We start from the raw sequence: 16141 nt of genomic DNA, 5'->3' as shown, positions 1-16141 counted from the left end.
ATGAGCTGATGCTTCCCATCTCTCTCCCTTCCTGTCTCTCTCTAAAAGAAAAGAAAAGAAATAATAAAAAAGAGAGTGCCATTGTGTATGTTCAGCCATGCACAAAGGCGCCTTTCCTGTTGCCCAACACACTGGAGCCTCCGTTCTTGTCCCTAGGTGTGCTCAAGAGAGCCCCTACCCCTCTGCACCCTGCTGTCCCTCAGGGGTCTTGGCCCCACTTGATGGGAGCCCTTCCAAGGTCCCCTTCTTGGAGCTGCCCACCTCTGGTCACCTGGCTGAAGGGGACATGTCATCAGAAAGCAGTGGACAAACTCTGCTGAGGAGTTTCTCAGGGCCCAGCATTGGGGGGGGCAGGGGTGGTCTTCTAACATGCCTCCTATGGCCGTATCCAGGGCGAGGACCTTCTACTGGGCCCTCTGAGGCCACATGGCAGCAGTCCAGGGTCTAGCAACCTAGCACATGGTGAGGCTGGGGTTGAGGCGGGGTAGCAGCCAGGAGCCAGCCTTTCTTTGGCACCTTGGGGGGTCAAGTAGGGATAGACCAGCCGGGGGATGCCTTCTGGGTTCACACCTCCAAGGAGGCGGCAGCTGATTCCAGCCGCAGGAGGGTGCCTCTGCACCTCAGGGAGACAGAGTCTGTGAACCGGGCTTTCGGGATGTGAGGCTGGAGGGCAGGAGGTCCCTAGCACCTTATTCCAGGGCTCAGGCCTGAGCCTAGCGAGCGAAGAAGAAAGCAGAGATGGCCACAGACAGCGCAGCACTCTCCAGGATGGGCGGGTCCCCCCAGAAATGGGGAACAGGTGGACCCTGGTCCCAGCAAGTCCAGGCCGTGGAGAGACAGAAGAACCTCCTTGAACCAAACACCATCTCAAAGAAACACTTTCCTGTGACCTCCCGTTCAGAGCACAGGTTTTAAAGTATCCTCATGACCTGTGCACATTCCATCTAAATAGGCAGCACAGACGCCCCCACCCCATCTCAGTTCCACTCTGAAGTCGCCCCAGGCGACTTGCCTTCCACCCCAGTTGCCTTCCAATGCGTCCCTGTCCCCTACCTGCTTAACTGCCCCTACCCCTGCAGAAATCCAGAGCCGACAGGAGCACGTGGCGGACAGCCTGGCCCTGAAACCCCGGGGGTTTCTCAGCTGGGGGTCATCCATCCCCTCCGCGGTCAAGGCCCATTTCCACTGGAGTCGTCGGCTTGCTCGCTAGCGTACACCATTTCCGGATTATTTTTACCCCATCAGAGCACAGAAAGTGAGAAACAGAAGCGACTCCAAGGACCCTCAGAGCTTGGAGTCTCGGGGCATTTTCGGGACCGCTCACAGACAGCGTTCCCATCCGCCCCCCACTCTGATTCCAGGGTCTCAGGGAAGGTCACGAGAAGAACTGATGCCACACACAAAAATGCCTCCCGAGCCCCCCTCTTGCAAGTTATCCAGAGGGGACCGAGAGCGCCTCAAAGTTTCCCGGAGCGCCCCCGAACGAAGGTTAGCAAGGAGCAAAGTTCCCGGTGGCGTAGTAGCCGGAGATATGGCAGAGGAGACAAGCTTGCAGTCAGCATTTCCTCCGGCGGCTCACCAAGGGAAAAAACAAAAACAGAAAACGAGAAATAGAGAAACCCTCCCACCCCACCTTCCTCGGTGCTCGTGCTCACTCTGAGCCCAGAAGGGGCCTGCGGGGAGCTAGAGCCGGGCCCCCGGGGACAGTGCGCTGGGCGGTCCTGCACTTACCTCGGTCAGTGCCCGGGGCGCGGCGCGCTCCACGTCCTCCGAGCTCCGGGCGGCCGTTCCTGGCCCCGGCCGCTGCCGCGCTGGCTGCATAGCCGCCGCCGCCGCCGCCTCCTTAGGGCAGCACCCGGGGGCGCTCCATGCGGAGGGGCGCGTCTGTCCCGAGCGCCGAGCGCCTCGGTCCAGCCATGGGTCGGGGGCGCGCGCCTAGATGGCGCCCCCGGCCGCGGGGCGCTCGCTCCGGCCGACGCGGCTGGAGTCCGTCCCTGGGTTGGGCTGCGAGCGCGGGCGACGCACCCCCTCCCCCGCCAGCTGTTATCTGATCCCAGGCAGGCCGGGCGCGCGCCCCGCGCCGCCCCACGCCTCCCTGCCGGCTCCGGCCGCACCAGCCCCTCTACCCTAGCTACTGTTCCCAGGGAGGCCAAGGCAGCGGCGAGGCCCAGGGAAGGTGGCAAGAGAGGGCTGGAGGGCGAGGAAGCGGAGGGAGGCTGAGGCTCCGCGCGCACTCAGCTCCGCGCCCGGCTGCCACTGGAACCCAGCTCTGCAACTCCTCCAACTCTCAGCCGAGAGCACGCCCGCCGCGGGTCGCGCGGCCGCTGCACCCGCCCACCGGGACCCTGGCTCAGCTAAGGCACCTCCCCAGCCCCGGGATGTTCCCTGGACCCAAACACACCGCCAGCCACTTGCGCATTGGGGCGCGCGTGCGAGCTCGCACTCGTTCGCGCGCGCGCGCATGCACACACACACACACACACACACACACACACACACACATGTCCTCCAGGGACACATGCACAAACAGGTGCTTGGAGACCACATTCACAGGCAAGGGAAACTTATACACACGTGTGCACATAGCTGGTCCACAAGTTCATTCCCACATGCCAAATGCATACCCTGGTTGCAGGTGCACAGGGGCAAACATACTCACACGTGCAAATTCAGGGTAGTATCTGCACGTGTGCACATACGCACCCAGATCCCGGCTTGCATATTCCCATAGAATCCTTCCCCCTTGCACACCAGTCATGCACACTCATGCACACATCATCTTCCCCCTTTAAGAGCGTCTCTCCCCTCCCATCTTGTGCCGTTTGGCTTCTCTCAAATCCGGCTTTCTCCTCTCTGCTCTCCCTTTTTGCAGACCTGACCCCTCTGTGACCCTCTTCGCTTCCACCCCTGCCTCCGGAGGCTCGGGCTTTTTTCCCAGCCTGTCCCCAGGAGTCCTGCCCTCCCAGCCTCTTGGGGCCTATTGTCTGGGCCTCAGATCTCTCAGCCTCTTGAAGGGCTCAGGACTTTCATCCTGGCAGACAGAACCAACCAGCTCGGTCTTGGCCCGGGGAGACCCCATTTTATCACTAGTCTGACCCCCTTGCTCAGCCTTGGAGCCACAGAATTGGGCCAAGGAGTCAGATCTGTGACCAGAGAAAGCACCAGCCTGAAATGACTCCCGGGCTCTCTCAGCCTCCAGCTGCCCCTTTAATGTGAAATATAATTATGTGTCTGCACAGCAGGGAGGCTGGCTGCAGGATTCTAACCGAGAAGGATGGCTCTCTGGCCAACGCCCAGATTGCTGGCTGCTCAGACAGAACAGTCTGCAGGCCCTACCTGCCCCGGGCTCCCGGCCCCAGGAAGCTGGCAGGTGCCCCCTGACCTAGGCCACCCAGAGAGTTCGCCAACCTCAGCTTGTCCAGGATTTGAAGCCCACCACCCACAGACCAGCTGTGGAAGCAGGTCACTCTAGCTCTCCAGGCCACACTTTCCTTCCCATCATCAAGTGAGGACAGTGCGAGTTCCTCCCCCCTGGAGCTGCAGTGAGGGTTCAGTGAGTGCAGAGCTACCCCGAGTGCTGAGCACAGCCCAGGTGGGCAAAATGGCACTCCGTGCACATGAGGCTCTGTGCTAAGGACCTTGCTAGTTATTTTTTTTTAAGATTTTTTTTTTAAATGTATTCATTTTAGAGAGAAGAGTGAGAGAGAGAGAAGGGGGGAGGAGCAGGAAGTATCAACTCTCATATGTGCCTTGATCAGGCAAGCCCAGGGTTTCGAACCAGTGACCTCAGCGTTCCAGGTCGGCACTATCCACTGCCACCACAGGTCAGGCTATTTTTATTTTTGTCACTTTGGAGTCACTGGCCCTATTTCACAGGTAAAGGAGCTGAGACACAGAGAGGGGTGGTCACTTGTCTGTCACAGAGCTGTCGAAGGTGGAGCCAGGCCCCAGAGCCAGGTCTGTCCCCAGGATGAGAGCCCAGCCCCTTGCCAGGAACAGCTGCCTAGGGCTGCCGCGGAGAGAGGGACATCCCAGGAGATTCCAACCAAACACCCTGCGATGTGCCCCCCCCCCCCCCCCGGCTGGGACACTGTCCCGGCTTCCTCCTCTTCCTCCGAGACCCACCTCCCAGAGGACCAAGAGCTCTCAGGGAACTTCCTTCTTCTCTATCGAGGTGACCAAGGAGGGAGGTGACTCAGCTCCCCACTTTTCCCCTCCTGTCTCCCAGAACGGGGAGGGAGCAGTTTCACCCCGGAAAGAATGGGCTCCAAGACCCCCCGCCCCCTGTGGGGCCGCACTGTGGGTCCCCAGAGGAGCCAGCCGCATCCCGGCAGGAAGGAGACTGGGTTTTGGGCCGGGGAAAGGACAGAAATATCGAGGGTACCTCCACAACACACACACAGAGCTCCCAGCTGCTGCTCAGAGGAGGACCAGCGGAAGGCCAGCCAGCTCTCTGAGCCCCAGATGCCCCCCAGAGCCGCTACCCAACACCTTTCACAGAGACAGCAAATGTTTCTCTCCAGGTCTCCAGGCAGAGAATGTCTTCACAGAGGTGCAGGCCCCACTGCCCAGGCCACTGCCTTGTAGGCTTTGCACCCCACCCTCCTGACCTACCTCCTGCGATGGAATTCAATTCCCAATCACAATCACGTCACACAAGCAGCTGTTATGGTTCCTGGAAGCATGGTGTTTACCAGGCCATGTGGGGCGCCAGCCTCCCTCCAGGGAGCACCCCCATTTTCCAGATGGAGGGACTGAGGCTCAGAGGGACAGGGGTTAGGGCCAGCGTCTCTCTAACCAGCTCGCACACCTGCCCCATGGTTTCCTGTCTGTGGGCAGAGGGGCTCAGCCCTCCCCAGGTTAGGCGCACAGCCAGGGAGAACTTTACTGCTCCCTCTAGTGTTGAGGGGGGTGCCCCCAAGAAGAACGGGGGGGGCACACATGTCCCTTGCTGAGGTCCCACTCTGTAAAATGGGGCCACTACAGCGAGAATAATAATGTCCCTCTTGTGGCGTGTAAGCCGATGAGGTGAAAGGGACTTGGGTGTCCCATACGCAGCAGGAATTCTAGCCACAAACATGCCTTTCCCACCCCCCTCGGATTCCGCCCAGCTCCCAGCTTCCCCTGAATATGCAGTTCTCTCTCTCCTGCTGGGCCGGACACATAGCAGCCCAACGAAACATTGCTGATCTGGGCATCCTCAGACCCCCAGGCCGAGAGGCCAAAGGGCCCCTTGGCCCATTGGGAACCCCTCCTTTTAAGGAAATCAAGGCTCAGTCAGGAAAGTTTGCTTCCAAGGCCACAAACCCATCAGGGCACGGGAAGGGCACCCTGCTTGCTCGCTGGGGTTTGTAGGTCGAAGCAGGCAGCAGGCTCAGTCCGCTGGCTCTTCTAATACTCGCATCTTCATACGACAATACCAGTGCATTTGTTTCCGTCATAAACTAATCATTCATCGAGATACGGAAGCCAGGTGGTCCCTCGCTGGAGTCTCTTTGTCTGGCACGCAGGCAGCTTCACCAATGGCCCCAGCATCCTCCCAGTATCCCGGTGCCTTGAGGGCTGCCTCCTCCCAGGAGCCTACCATGTTTTTCCTGCCTCCCTCCAGCGGACTTGGGGTCAGCCCCTGTCCCTAAGTCAGGACACTCTTAAGATGTAACAGGCTTGTGGCATGCCCAGCTCACTCTCCTAGGGCAGATGTGAGAACAAAGACCCGGAGGCTGGGGCCTATCTGCCCTCATCTCGCCCAGCCCCCTGGGCCTTCCTGTTCCAGACAGACTAGCCTGTTATCAGGCCACTGGGTGCCACAGGCTCTATTCTGTCTCTGGACTCTCTCCCCAAACTGCTCTTCCTTCAGGGCCGCTCAGGCAGCACCCCCTGGAGAAGCCTACCCGGGGTCTCCATGGCCCATTTTATGTCTTCCCACACCGGCCTCTCTCCGAGGTATCTCACTTCCTGTCAGCCTCCTCCACGGTGTGTCAGCTCTGTAAAGGCAGGACGAACCCAGCTGGTACGTACATTCACAGCCCAGGGCCCAGCACCCCGGGGGCTATGAGTCTCTGCAGACTGCGAGCGAAGGATCACAGGACGGGTCCCACGTCAGCCCTCAGCAGAAGCCTTGCCTCCTCCTCCAGGCAGGCATCCAGGGTCTGCGGCTCACCCTGCCGCCCACAGGCGGTCAGAGAGCTATGCCTGGCCAGCACAGGGTATGCACATCTGGTGGACGCACAAAGTCTTTGGCCAGAAGTCAAGAGGTGCAGGACCGCATTCCACCGGGGCCGCGGCGAAAGCAGCAGCACTGAGCACTCAGGCAGTGAAGGGCAGAGCAGAGCCCAGGCCCAGGAGTCCTGCCCGCAGCCCAGTCCCAACCCTCAACACCACGTTCCCCAAGAGTAACGGCAGTGATGGCAACAGTGAACGATGCTGACGGTGGATGGTACGTCTGGCCCTGCCAGTTTCCAGGTTAAATGCCCATGGCATGAACTCATTACAAAGGAGGATATTGCCATTGCTCCAGGTGATAGGTCTGTACATGCCAGCCAGATGGGTCTGAGCTGTGGCAGTGAGAGGGACTGCCTGGGAGGGTGTGAGGGGCTCAGGCTTGGCCACCCTCTGCCAGGGGTGCTGTGGAAGGGGTGAAGGTACAGAGGGGTCAAGAAAGTAACTATTTTGCTCACTGGAAGCCACATGTCCCGCCCTGTGGCAATGATCTGAGGAGGAATGGCCGGTGGCCTTGGCAACAGGACATTGAGCTCCTCCCACCCCATCAGGAAGTAGGCATTGATCCGCTCAGACCGGAGCTGGACAACTGACTTATTTCTCTCCTGAACAGGCTCTGACACTCACCCCACCGTCGGGGCCCCGCCTCCCCTGGAGCTCCACCTCCCGCCTCCCCTGGAGCCCCGCCTCCCCCGGAGCCCCGCCTCCCCTGGAGCTCCACCTCCCGCCTCCCCTGGAGCTCCGCCTCCCCTGGAGCCCCGCCTCCCCTGGAGCCCCGCCTCCCACCTCCCCTGGAGCTCCACCTCCCCTGGAGCCCCGCCTCCCGCCTCCTCTGGAGCTCCGCTGTCAGGAGGATGGGCTGACAGAAGCCAGGGGGGCAGCAAAGGCCAGACTTTAGGCTCCAGATGACCTGGCCAGTCCCGGGTACCCGGTTTCTGCCCCAGCTGCACAACTTCACAGGCATCAGTGGGCCACATCCTCCCATTGTTTGGACCCTTCTTTAGGAACCTTGACTGTCCAGTGTTTTCTACCACGTGCTTCCTGGGGGACAGTGACCATTCCCAGAACCCAGGAGGGTAGGCAAGTGACCCAGGCCTGGCTGTGAGCCTTACTGTGATTGGTTGAAGGGTGGGCATGTGAAGGAAGCCAACCAATGAGAACTGGCCCTAGACTTTGGCTGAATCAGCCGGTAAAGAAGGAGATCTATTTTGCAGGGGCTGCTGAGGACCCCTTTGCTCCTCCGTGGAGTGAGTCTCCCTAAAACAAGACCCACCAAGAGCAGAGCAAAGATGAGATGTTGAGAGAAACAAGATTCCAGACATGCCCCCTCAGGACCCTCACGGCTCCCACTGGACTTTCCAGTTTTGCAACCTAAATGACCCCTTTTCTGACCTAAGAGATGCTTGAGACGGGTCCCAGCGCCCCCCTCCAAGACCTCACGGCGCTGCTGGTGGAAGCGCGGATGGAAAAAGCCCAGCCAGGACTCCAGAATGTCCCTCAAACCTCCTGAACCTCTTTCCTCCTCTCTCACAGGGGCATGAGCGCTGCCAGCCAGAACCGTGGGGAGGGGCCGTGAGAGCCGTGGGGGAGGCTGACCTCTGGGGGGGGGGCGGATAAACTTGGAGGAGGGGGTACATGCTGTGACACAGGCCAAGCCATCTTTTTCCTCCTTCCTTTTCACTTCTTCTCTTCCTCTAAAGGGACAGAGCTTCCAGGAAGGTGGGCATGGCCGGCAGCACTGAAGGGCAGAAAGGGGAGGGCGGGAAGTCACTTCAGCCTCTCACTGTTAAAAATAGCTTCCCTCAAGGAGGCTTCCCTGCTGAAATCATCCAGGCCATTACCTGCCCCTCTGCCTTGGCTGACACGACCTGTCTGCCTCCTGGCTGTGACCCCCCCACATACACACACACACTGAGGTCCCTATGTGGGGTCATCCCACTGGGGATGGGCCCTCTGTCCCCAGTACCTGCCTGTGACCCCCTTTCCTGCCTCACAGAGGAGCAGGCTCCTCTTCTCTGAAGTGGGCCTGAGTCTGGAGCAGAGAGAGGTCGACCTCTGAGGCCTGACAGTGGAGCATTCACTGGCCGAGACATGCTGTCTCCCCTCCCCACCCACCAAAAAAGGAATCAAGAAGGCAGAACAGGGCCTGGAGCAGGATACGATTTATGTCCAGAAAACTATAGATGTGTTTGCACCAGAAAAGCAAACAATCTGGAACTCTGGACATGAAACAGTTGGTAGTGTGTCCTCCTGAGAGGAGACCTTGTTCTTCATCCGCCTTTGTGTGCTGGCCAGTGCCAACACCCGCCTCCCAGACCAGGCCCTCAGGCCGACCCAGGCCCCTCACCTGCCCGGCCCAGGGAGAGGTCAGCACTCGCTCAGCTGCCCTCCTCGGCTTCTGCTGACGGGGGTGAGGAAAGAGGGTGCTGTGGCACATGTCACACAGGGGCACATCCTATGGCTCCAGGCCTTCTGAAGTTTGTACAGTAAACAATTTTTTTACGGCATTTTGTCAATGTGATAAAGCCTCACAACCCAGCGATGGGGTGGACAGGGCTTTCTGCTGTGCTGAGGTGCAGTCCCAGGAATCGTGGCTTAATCTCCTATTTTCAGGAACTCCCACAGCCTGGGCCACCCTCAGGGACATGGGGGGAGGGAAGTGATTTCTGGGGCCGTGGTTCTGGCCTCAGTTTCATCAGCTGTTAAGTGGGCGTGCAGCTCTCCGACTACAGTGCCCATGGGAGGCTCCCAGGCCTCTCACTGCACAAGGAAGCAGAGGACGTGGTTCTCCTGAAGTGTCATGTGGGAAGGGCCCAGGACAGCCGCAGATGCACAGTGGTGCTCAGTGAAGACACCTCCTCCTGGCAGCCTCCTTGAATGCTCCCGCTCCCAGGCTGCGTCTCACCTGTCCTCTGGGCACCTACAGCCTCCTGGGCTTCCCCACCACGGGGTCCCCGTCCCTCTCTGATTCTGCCTTTGCTTAGACTGAAGGCTCCTCGAGGGCGACAGTGACATTGACATCTCTGTCCTCCTGCGCACATCCCACCTCCAGCCTGTATCTATCTCCCTCTCCACCTGGGTCAGCACCACCTCCAGCCTGGGTCACCTCCCTGGCTGACCTTTCAATCACTGCTTGGTGACAACTGGCCAGGTTAAAAAGATACACCTCTTTATCCCTGGAATTCCATCTCTAGGAATTTACCTCACGAGATGCTTGCACACTGGCCACAGGATTATGTCCAAAGTCTCTCGCTTCAGAAGAGCAGCACTGGCAGGGCAGGCCTGGAGGGGGAGACCCTGTACCCCGTGTCGGTGCAGCTGTGAGACAACAGGAGCCAGGCGTCCGGTCAGTCTGGCCACATGAGAACACTTAGGTGCTCAGTAAAAATCTGTTGAATGGATTCCACGGGGAAAGTACTGTAAGAGTGAAAAACACACAGGGCAGAAGAGAGAGTACTGGACACCATTTATTTTTTAAAGCGGGTTATGCATATGAACACACCCGCGGGAGCTCCCTAGAATGACTGCTCTGGAAAGAGACAGCAGAGGCTGGTTACCTGGAGACCTGGGAGGGGAGGGGAGGGGAGGGGGAGGGGAGGGGAGGGGAGGAGGAGGGGAGGGGAGGGGAGGGGGAGGGGAGGAGGAGGGGAGGGGAGGGGAGGGGAGGGGGAGGGGGAGGGGAGGGGAGGGGAGGGGAGGGAGGGGAGGGGAGGGAAGGAGGAGGGGAGGGCAGGGTAGGGAGGAGAGCGGTTCTTCTAGTCTTTTGTATCTTTGTATCATGTTCAAGGATTCCATGTGTCCCAGCCTCTCCAGTGTTTAAAAGAACCCAAGCTAAGGGGCAGGGGAGACTAGGGGGCTGGTCGGGAAGCCGCACCCCCCAGCCCGTCCTGAGCTGCCCCCTTCACTGCCTCCGCACCAGGCTCCTTCCGGCTCCCAGCTCCCTGTGGGGCTGCCCAGCCCCATCCTGTCCCTGGTGATTAATGAACACTCTGTGATGGCCTGAATCTCACAGAAACTCCCGAGGGACCGCCTTGCTCTGCGCCACGGAGCCGGAGTGGAGGAACTTGCTGGCAGGAGGGGCCTCCCTTCCCCTCCCCTCCCCTCCCCTCCCCTCCCCCCCCCCAAAGGCACGGCCACCCCGGCCACCCCAGCGGGGCTCTGCCTTTGCCCGCTCTGTTCCCTCAGCCGGGTGCCCACCCTCCCTGCATCTCTGCCTCTTACTCCTCACCAGAGCTTTGGTGCTCTCGTCTGTATTGAGGAATTTGGTCCCAAAACTGGAGTGAACCTTTTCCCCAGGCTGGCCCATCCTCAGCACAGGGGCAGTTAGAGTCAGTTCCATTTAAAACCCACTGACTTGCTTAGGGAGGGGATGATAAACAGACGCAGACGTAAATCCAGGGAGCCCAGCTCAGTCCCAGGGAATGTCCCACTGGGATCAAAGAGGATTCAGCAATGACCCTTTCGATGAGCCAAACATCTATTATACCCACTGTGTGCCGGACATCCTAGTGTGGGGGTGGGTAGCAGCACAGGATTTGGGGTCAGAAAGACTGGGGTTCAAATCTTAGCACCAGCACTTCCAGGCTGTGTGGCCTTGGGCAAGTTACTTAATCTCTCTGTGCCTCAGTTTATTCTTCTGCACAATAGGGACTATGCTAGTGCCTGCCTGGCAGAGCTGTGGTGAGGCTCACACCATGCAAAGCCTCCCTAAAGACCAGAGGTCATCCTTTGTCACCATTAGTCACCCGATGTGGCGTTACTGGTGTCACCTCTGCTGCTCCTCCTGGCAGGATGTTCAGGAGCAGGGCAAATATGGGGCTGGTACTCAGGGTCCACATACTTGAATGGAAAAAGTATCACTGGTTTTACTGACCTCTAGCTAGAATTCGGTGTTTCCTTTGTCTGTGAGTTGAGGCGGCAAACCCTGGTACCATCACCAGTGCCTGGGACTTGACCACCCAGAAGAGTGACAGATGTGTTCATGACCCAGTCCCGGGGCGGGGAGGGAAATGGGTATTGCAGACCTCTCCAAATCTCACTTGCATTTATTTCTGGCCTGAAATTATGGTTGAGATTTAAACCTGATATTCAATCTTATTACCAATGCATCCATAAAGAAGCACACATTTCACCCATCACAAGGCGCTTGTTAACTATTATCATAACGGGCCCCTTTGAACTCTTGTGTGCAATTTGATGTGTCTAAAACCGGGATTGTGAGGAGGGGGTTCCAGGCACAGGAAAGGGGCTGAGGGGTGGCACACAATGGTGCTAGATCCACCAGTCTACAGTCCCCTGCTGCCAAGACCCAACAACTCCAGTCCTGGGCCTGGACCCAAGGGTGCCTTCCTTGTTCTGGGCCTTACGTGTCTACCAGCACCAGGTCCAGTGTGTCTGCGACCCTTCAGAGCGGTCAGACCAAGAGGGGGGTGTCTGAGCCCTGACTAGGTGTTATAGTTGGGAGGCGCCTCTGGCCCCCTCACACCCTGGGGAGGGTTCATGCTCTCACCCTGGAGCCGCAATTTCAAAGTCTGCACAGAAAGCCCACTGACCACTAGCTGCAGGCCCCCATCCTCCCCAGCATCCAGGCCAGCTTTCTGAAGCCTCTGACCACTCAGAAGCCCCTGCCAGCCCACCATCTCCAGCCCCTGGAATCGGCACTCCGAAGATGAGGGGGTGGAATGACAGAAAGAACTGGGGGTGGGGGCAGCAAGAGCAGTGGCAGGTGAGGGTACAGACTGTCCTCACCCTGAATGGGGTCTTGAAGGGGAGAGGTGGGCCGCAGGGAGGAAGTAGCCCTTCCTGGAATTCCCAAAGCAGACGGCTTGGCTGGACACTGGGGACCAGAACCCCCGGCTTCCTGGGGTTCAGAGTATCTCAGTTCATCCCTGGGACCAAGGCACTGACTCCCCCAGGCAGCCTCTCCTCTCAGATCTGCCTTCCCCCAGTTAGAGCATTTCGCCGTTTTCCTGACGAAGGAACCCAAATGACAGACATTCAACCCCAGGCCTCATAGACACTGAGGCGCTGACTCCAGGGTAATGCTCCTGAGCACTGCTGCCTTCCCGGAGGAAGGGGCTCCAGGGTTCAAGTCCGCCCCGAGTGCTCTGGTGCTTAAAGGTCAAGCGCAAGTCAGAATGCGGTGGGAGCCGGGGGTGTGTGGCTAGTAGAACCCAGGCCTCTCGGAAGCCAAAGCTCAGCCTCTCTGCATTTATGCAGAAAAAAGAACAATCTTTCTAGAGATCCAAGCAGCTCAAAGCCAAACCTGGCTGCCCAGTGAGGGAGCAGGCACTGCCTCACAAGAGGCCCCAGCAGGCCTGAGGTGCCCGGGTGGTGGCTCTGGTCAGCTTGTCCTGTGTGTGTGCGTGAGTGTGTGTGCGTGTGTGTGTGTGTGTGTGTGCAGTGTCCAGAGATCAGGCCTGTCCAGGCACGGCCACAAGGTCAGGGCCAGGGCCAGGGCACCATTGTTCCAGGATCCCCCCTGGGCCATCGGCTGAGCCAGGGCTTAGGCACACAATGGGTGCAGTGAGGGGAGCGAGATGGGGAATGCAGGGTTGTGTCAGCACACAGCTCGCGCTGGACGAGGCTCACGGCCCCCACCGCCAGCCCCCAGCAGAGGGGCCCTTTCCAGACTCACCGGTCTCGGTCTTGGGGGCTCTGGTGATGGGCACACCCCTGCCCCCAGCACCATTTGGGGAGGGCAGTAGGGTTGTTATCATTTTGCTTTCAAAACGAACTTTCCAAATGGGAAAGATCAGCTCTCAGCGGTGACACTGGCGGTGGCCCGGGCTGGGTACCACTTCTGCCACAGGCCTTCCTTCCCATCCGCATCCTCCTTGTATGTTCGGAGCAGGGAGCCTCAATGTGGGGTCTCAGGCCCCAGGCTGCTTTCCAGCCCAAGCCCCCCCGGGAGCTCTGGGGCTCCTGATGCCAGCCCTTGCCCAGGACCTGGTCTGGGGGAGCCACCAGCTCCCTGCAGCCTCCCCAGGCGCAGCGAGGAGCAGAGGGTGGGGGGAGGCAAGGCCAAGCCCCTGGGGCCCAGCAGTTCCTGCTCCACGGGAACATCCCCCGTTAGGTCACAGCCTTAGGAGCTGTGGAAACCCTCTGCTTCAGCCCCCCCGCCCCTCTCAGCTCACACACAGCCTCTGGCCCCCATCACCCCTCTGATCTTGCCTCCTGTCCTCCGCTCACACTTCTTGCTGTTTCTCCAGCACTTCAGGTCCTCCCCCCGATCTCTAGGGTCCGCTTTTCCACCACCCTCAGGTCTCTGTCAAAGGCCTGTTCTCGGTGATGGGCCTTCCTGGATAGTTTATGTAAAATCACACGCCTCCCCACGCCGTCATCTTTCCCAGTTTTGTTTGTTTTTCTGTGTCACTTATCCCCACATAACATGGAACGTAACTCACTGATTTATGCTGGTTGCCCCTCCCAATGGCAGGACTATTTTATTCATTGCTGTATTCCTGGCACCTAGAACCGTCAGGGGAAAAGAACGCTTTGTTTAAAGAACAGAATCTTAACAAAGCTGCAAGGCAAGCACCCACTTCTCAGCCCATTTTCTTTTTCATTGACTACATCCCCACGACTACTCTGTAACAACCAGTTTGTACTTCTCCACCCCCTCCCCTTTATCATCCACCCCCCTCCCCTTTATCACCCACCCCCTCCCCTTTATCACCCACCCCACCCCCTCCCCTTTATCACCCACCCCCCTCCCCTTTATCACCCCACCCCCTCCCCTTTATCACCCACCCCCCTCCCCTTTGTCACCCACCCCACCCCCTTTATCACCCCCCCTCCCCTTTATCACCCACCCCACCCCCTCCCCTTTATCACCCACCCCACCCCCTCCCCTTTATCACCCACCCCCTCCCCTTTTATCACCCCACCCCCTCCCCTTTATCACCCCCCCTCCCCTTTGTCACCCACCCCACCCCCTTTATCACCCCCCCTCCCCTTTATCACCCACCCCACCTCCTCCCCTTTATCACCCACCCCACCCCCTCCCCTTTTATCACCCACCCCCCTCCCCTTTATCACCCCCCCTCCCCTTTATCACCCACCCCCCCTCCCCTCTGGCCACCGTCAGAATGCACTCTGCATCTCTGAGTCTCTTTCTGTTCGGACTGTTTTTTTATTTTGACTTTAGATTCAACTGTTGATAGATATGTATTTATTGCCATTTTATTGTTCATATTCTTTATCTTTATTTTTTCTTCTTCTTAAATAAGACTGTTGCCTGACCTGTGGTGGCGCAGTGGATAAATGTCAACCTGGAAACGCTGAGGTTGCCGGTTCAAAACCTTGGGCTTGCCTGGTCAAGGCACATATGGGAGTTGATGCTTCCAGCTCCTCCCCCTTCTCTCTCTGTCTCTCGCTGTCTCTCCTTCTCCTCTCTAAAATGAATAAATAAATAAAAAAAATACTGTGTCAGATGCTGCTCCTTCTGCCAGACCTTACTCCTTTTCTCTGGCCCTGTCCACCCTGAGACCAGTTCCAGAGGGGAGGCAGGATGCAGTCCCTTGCTGGGCCTCAGTTTCTCCATCTGCGAAATAGGGAGAGTAACGGCCTAAGTCTCATCAGGTCCTCCCTAGGATCAAATAAACCCCTTAGCCTGGGACAGGCCAGGTCGCGTGGCCATGTCACCATGGGGGGCCCTGGGGGACGCAGCCTTTCCGCAGCTGGCCCTGGGAAGCTGCAGCACACCGGGGTGCGAGGAGGGGGTACTGCTCCAGCTGAGGCCACAGCAGGTGCATCAGCTCCCCCTGAGCTTCCTGCCAGCTTCTAATGCCAGGCTTCTCCTTCTAGTTCTAATTAAGGGAGTCTAATTCTAAGATTCATGAGGATTCTAAGTTCTGGTGACTCCAACTCCAAGCAGATCCAAATCCACCCTCTTCTCTCCACTCTCCTAGCCCAGTCAAGCCGTGGCTGGCTCACGAGGTCGCCTGTAGTAGCCTCTCTACAGCCACTGCCCCTTCCCCCCCCCATACAGCCAGAGGAGCCTGTGACATCTGAGCCGGGTCATGTCCCTCCCGTCCGTGCAGAACAAGAATACAAACTCCGGCGGCCACGCCACCTTCGTGTCTCACAACACCACGTTGTGTCTCCTGTGTGGTACTCTCCTTCCGGAAATTGCCCCAGGAATTCCACCATGTTCGTTTTCCACCAGCCCCTCCCCCCAAGGCTGGCCTCTCTCACCTCTGTGTCCCCGGGTGCGGCGTACACTGTGCTCAGTAAACGTTGTTGGTGAGTGAATGAATTCTATAATTAAGAGAGTCTGAGCCTGGGCCCTGCTGCCCAAGGTCTGATGCTCAGTGGACGTTTGCTGATGGACTGACCTGGCACAGCTCCCACTGAGTGAAATGTACCTCAGATCTGCGGGGCGGAGAAAGTGGAGAACAGCACACGACTTCTATTTTGCAACGACGAGAGGGGCTTTGTGCTAAGCTGCTGCCCTGCGAGTCACGCCTACCTGCGTGTCCTCACCGCCTGCTCGGTGGGTCCAGCCACCAGCTTACACCTGCCAGGCTCTCCCTTGCCTCTGTCCTCCACCACTCAGCCAGGCCCGGGCTGGGGGCCTCTGAGGCTTGGTGGGGTCGGCGTGGAGGTCAGAACCTCTGCCAGGAAGTGCAGGGCAAGTCCTGAGGTGAAGTAAGGGTTTGGGGAGAGGGGGGATGGGGCTAATGGACTGTTAATGGCCTCACAGCTGTGACCTGGTGACCCCTGATTCCCCAGGGGCTGCTGACAGTGCTAATGGGGGCTCCGATGCCACCTCCCACATCAGACCCCTCCTTCCCAGGCCAGGGCTACCAGGACTGCTAGGGGCTAAGTGGCAGGGAAGAAAGGGAACAGCAAACAGCCCCTCCTCCGCCCCGGAACTCAGGCAGCTCAGGGACCCAGCTTAGACTGTGGGGCGAGGTTG

General features: G+C 58.7%; 1 protein-coding gene and 1 long non-coding RNA gene across 2 annotated transcripts in view; both read right to left on the bottom strand.

The window, feature by feature from the left end:
* The window catches only part of KCNJ12 (potassium inwardly rectifying channel subfamily J member 12), a 49491-nt gene extending 47160 nt beyond the window's left edge, over positions 1–2331 (bottom strand). The window contains exon 1 of the mRNA XM_066264503.1: positions 1732–2331. The gene's annotated coding sequence lies outside the window, so the exon portion shown is untranslated. The remainder of the gene's footprint in view (positions 1–1731) is intronic.
* Positions 1–16141, bottom strand: part of LOC136327351 (uncharacterized) — a 187353-nt gene that overhangs the window by 111258 nt on the left and 59954 nt on the right. The window lies entirely within an intron of this gene.

This window comes from Saccopteryx bilineata, chromosome 2 (assembly GCF_036850765.1).
Source record: "Saccopteryx bilineata isolate mSacBil1 chromosome 2, mSacBil1_pri_phased_curated, whole genome shotgun sequence".
Taxonomy (NCBI): Eukaryota; Metazoa; Chordata; class Mammalia; order Chiroptera; family Emballonuridae; genus Saccopteryx; species Saccopteryx bilineata.
This window is presented reverse-complemented; position numbering and strand designations above follow the sequence as displayed.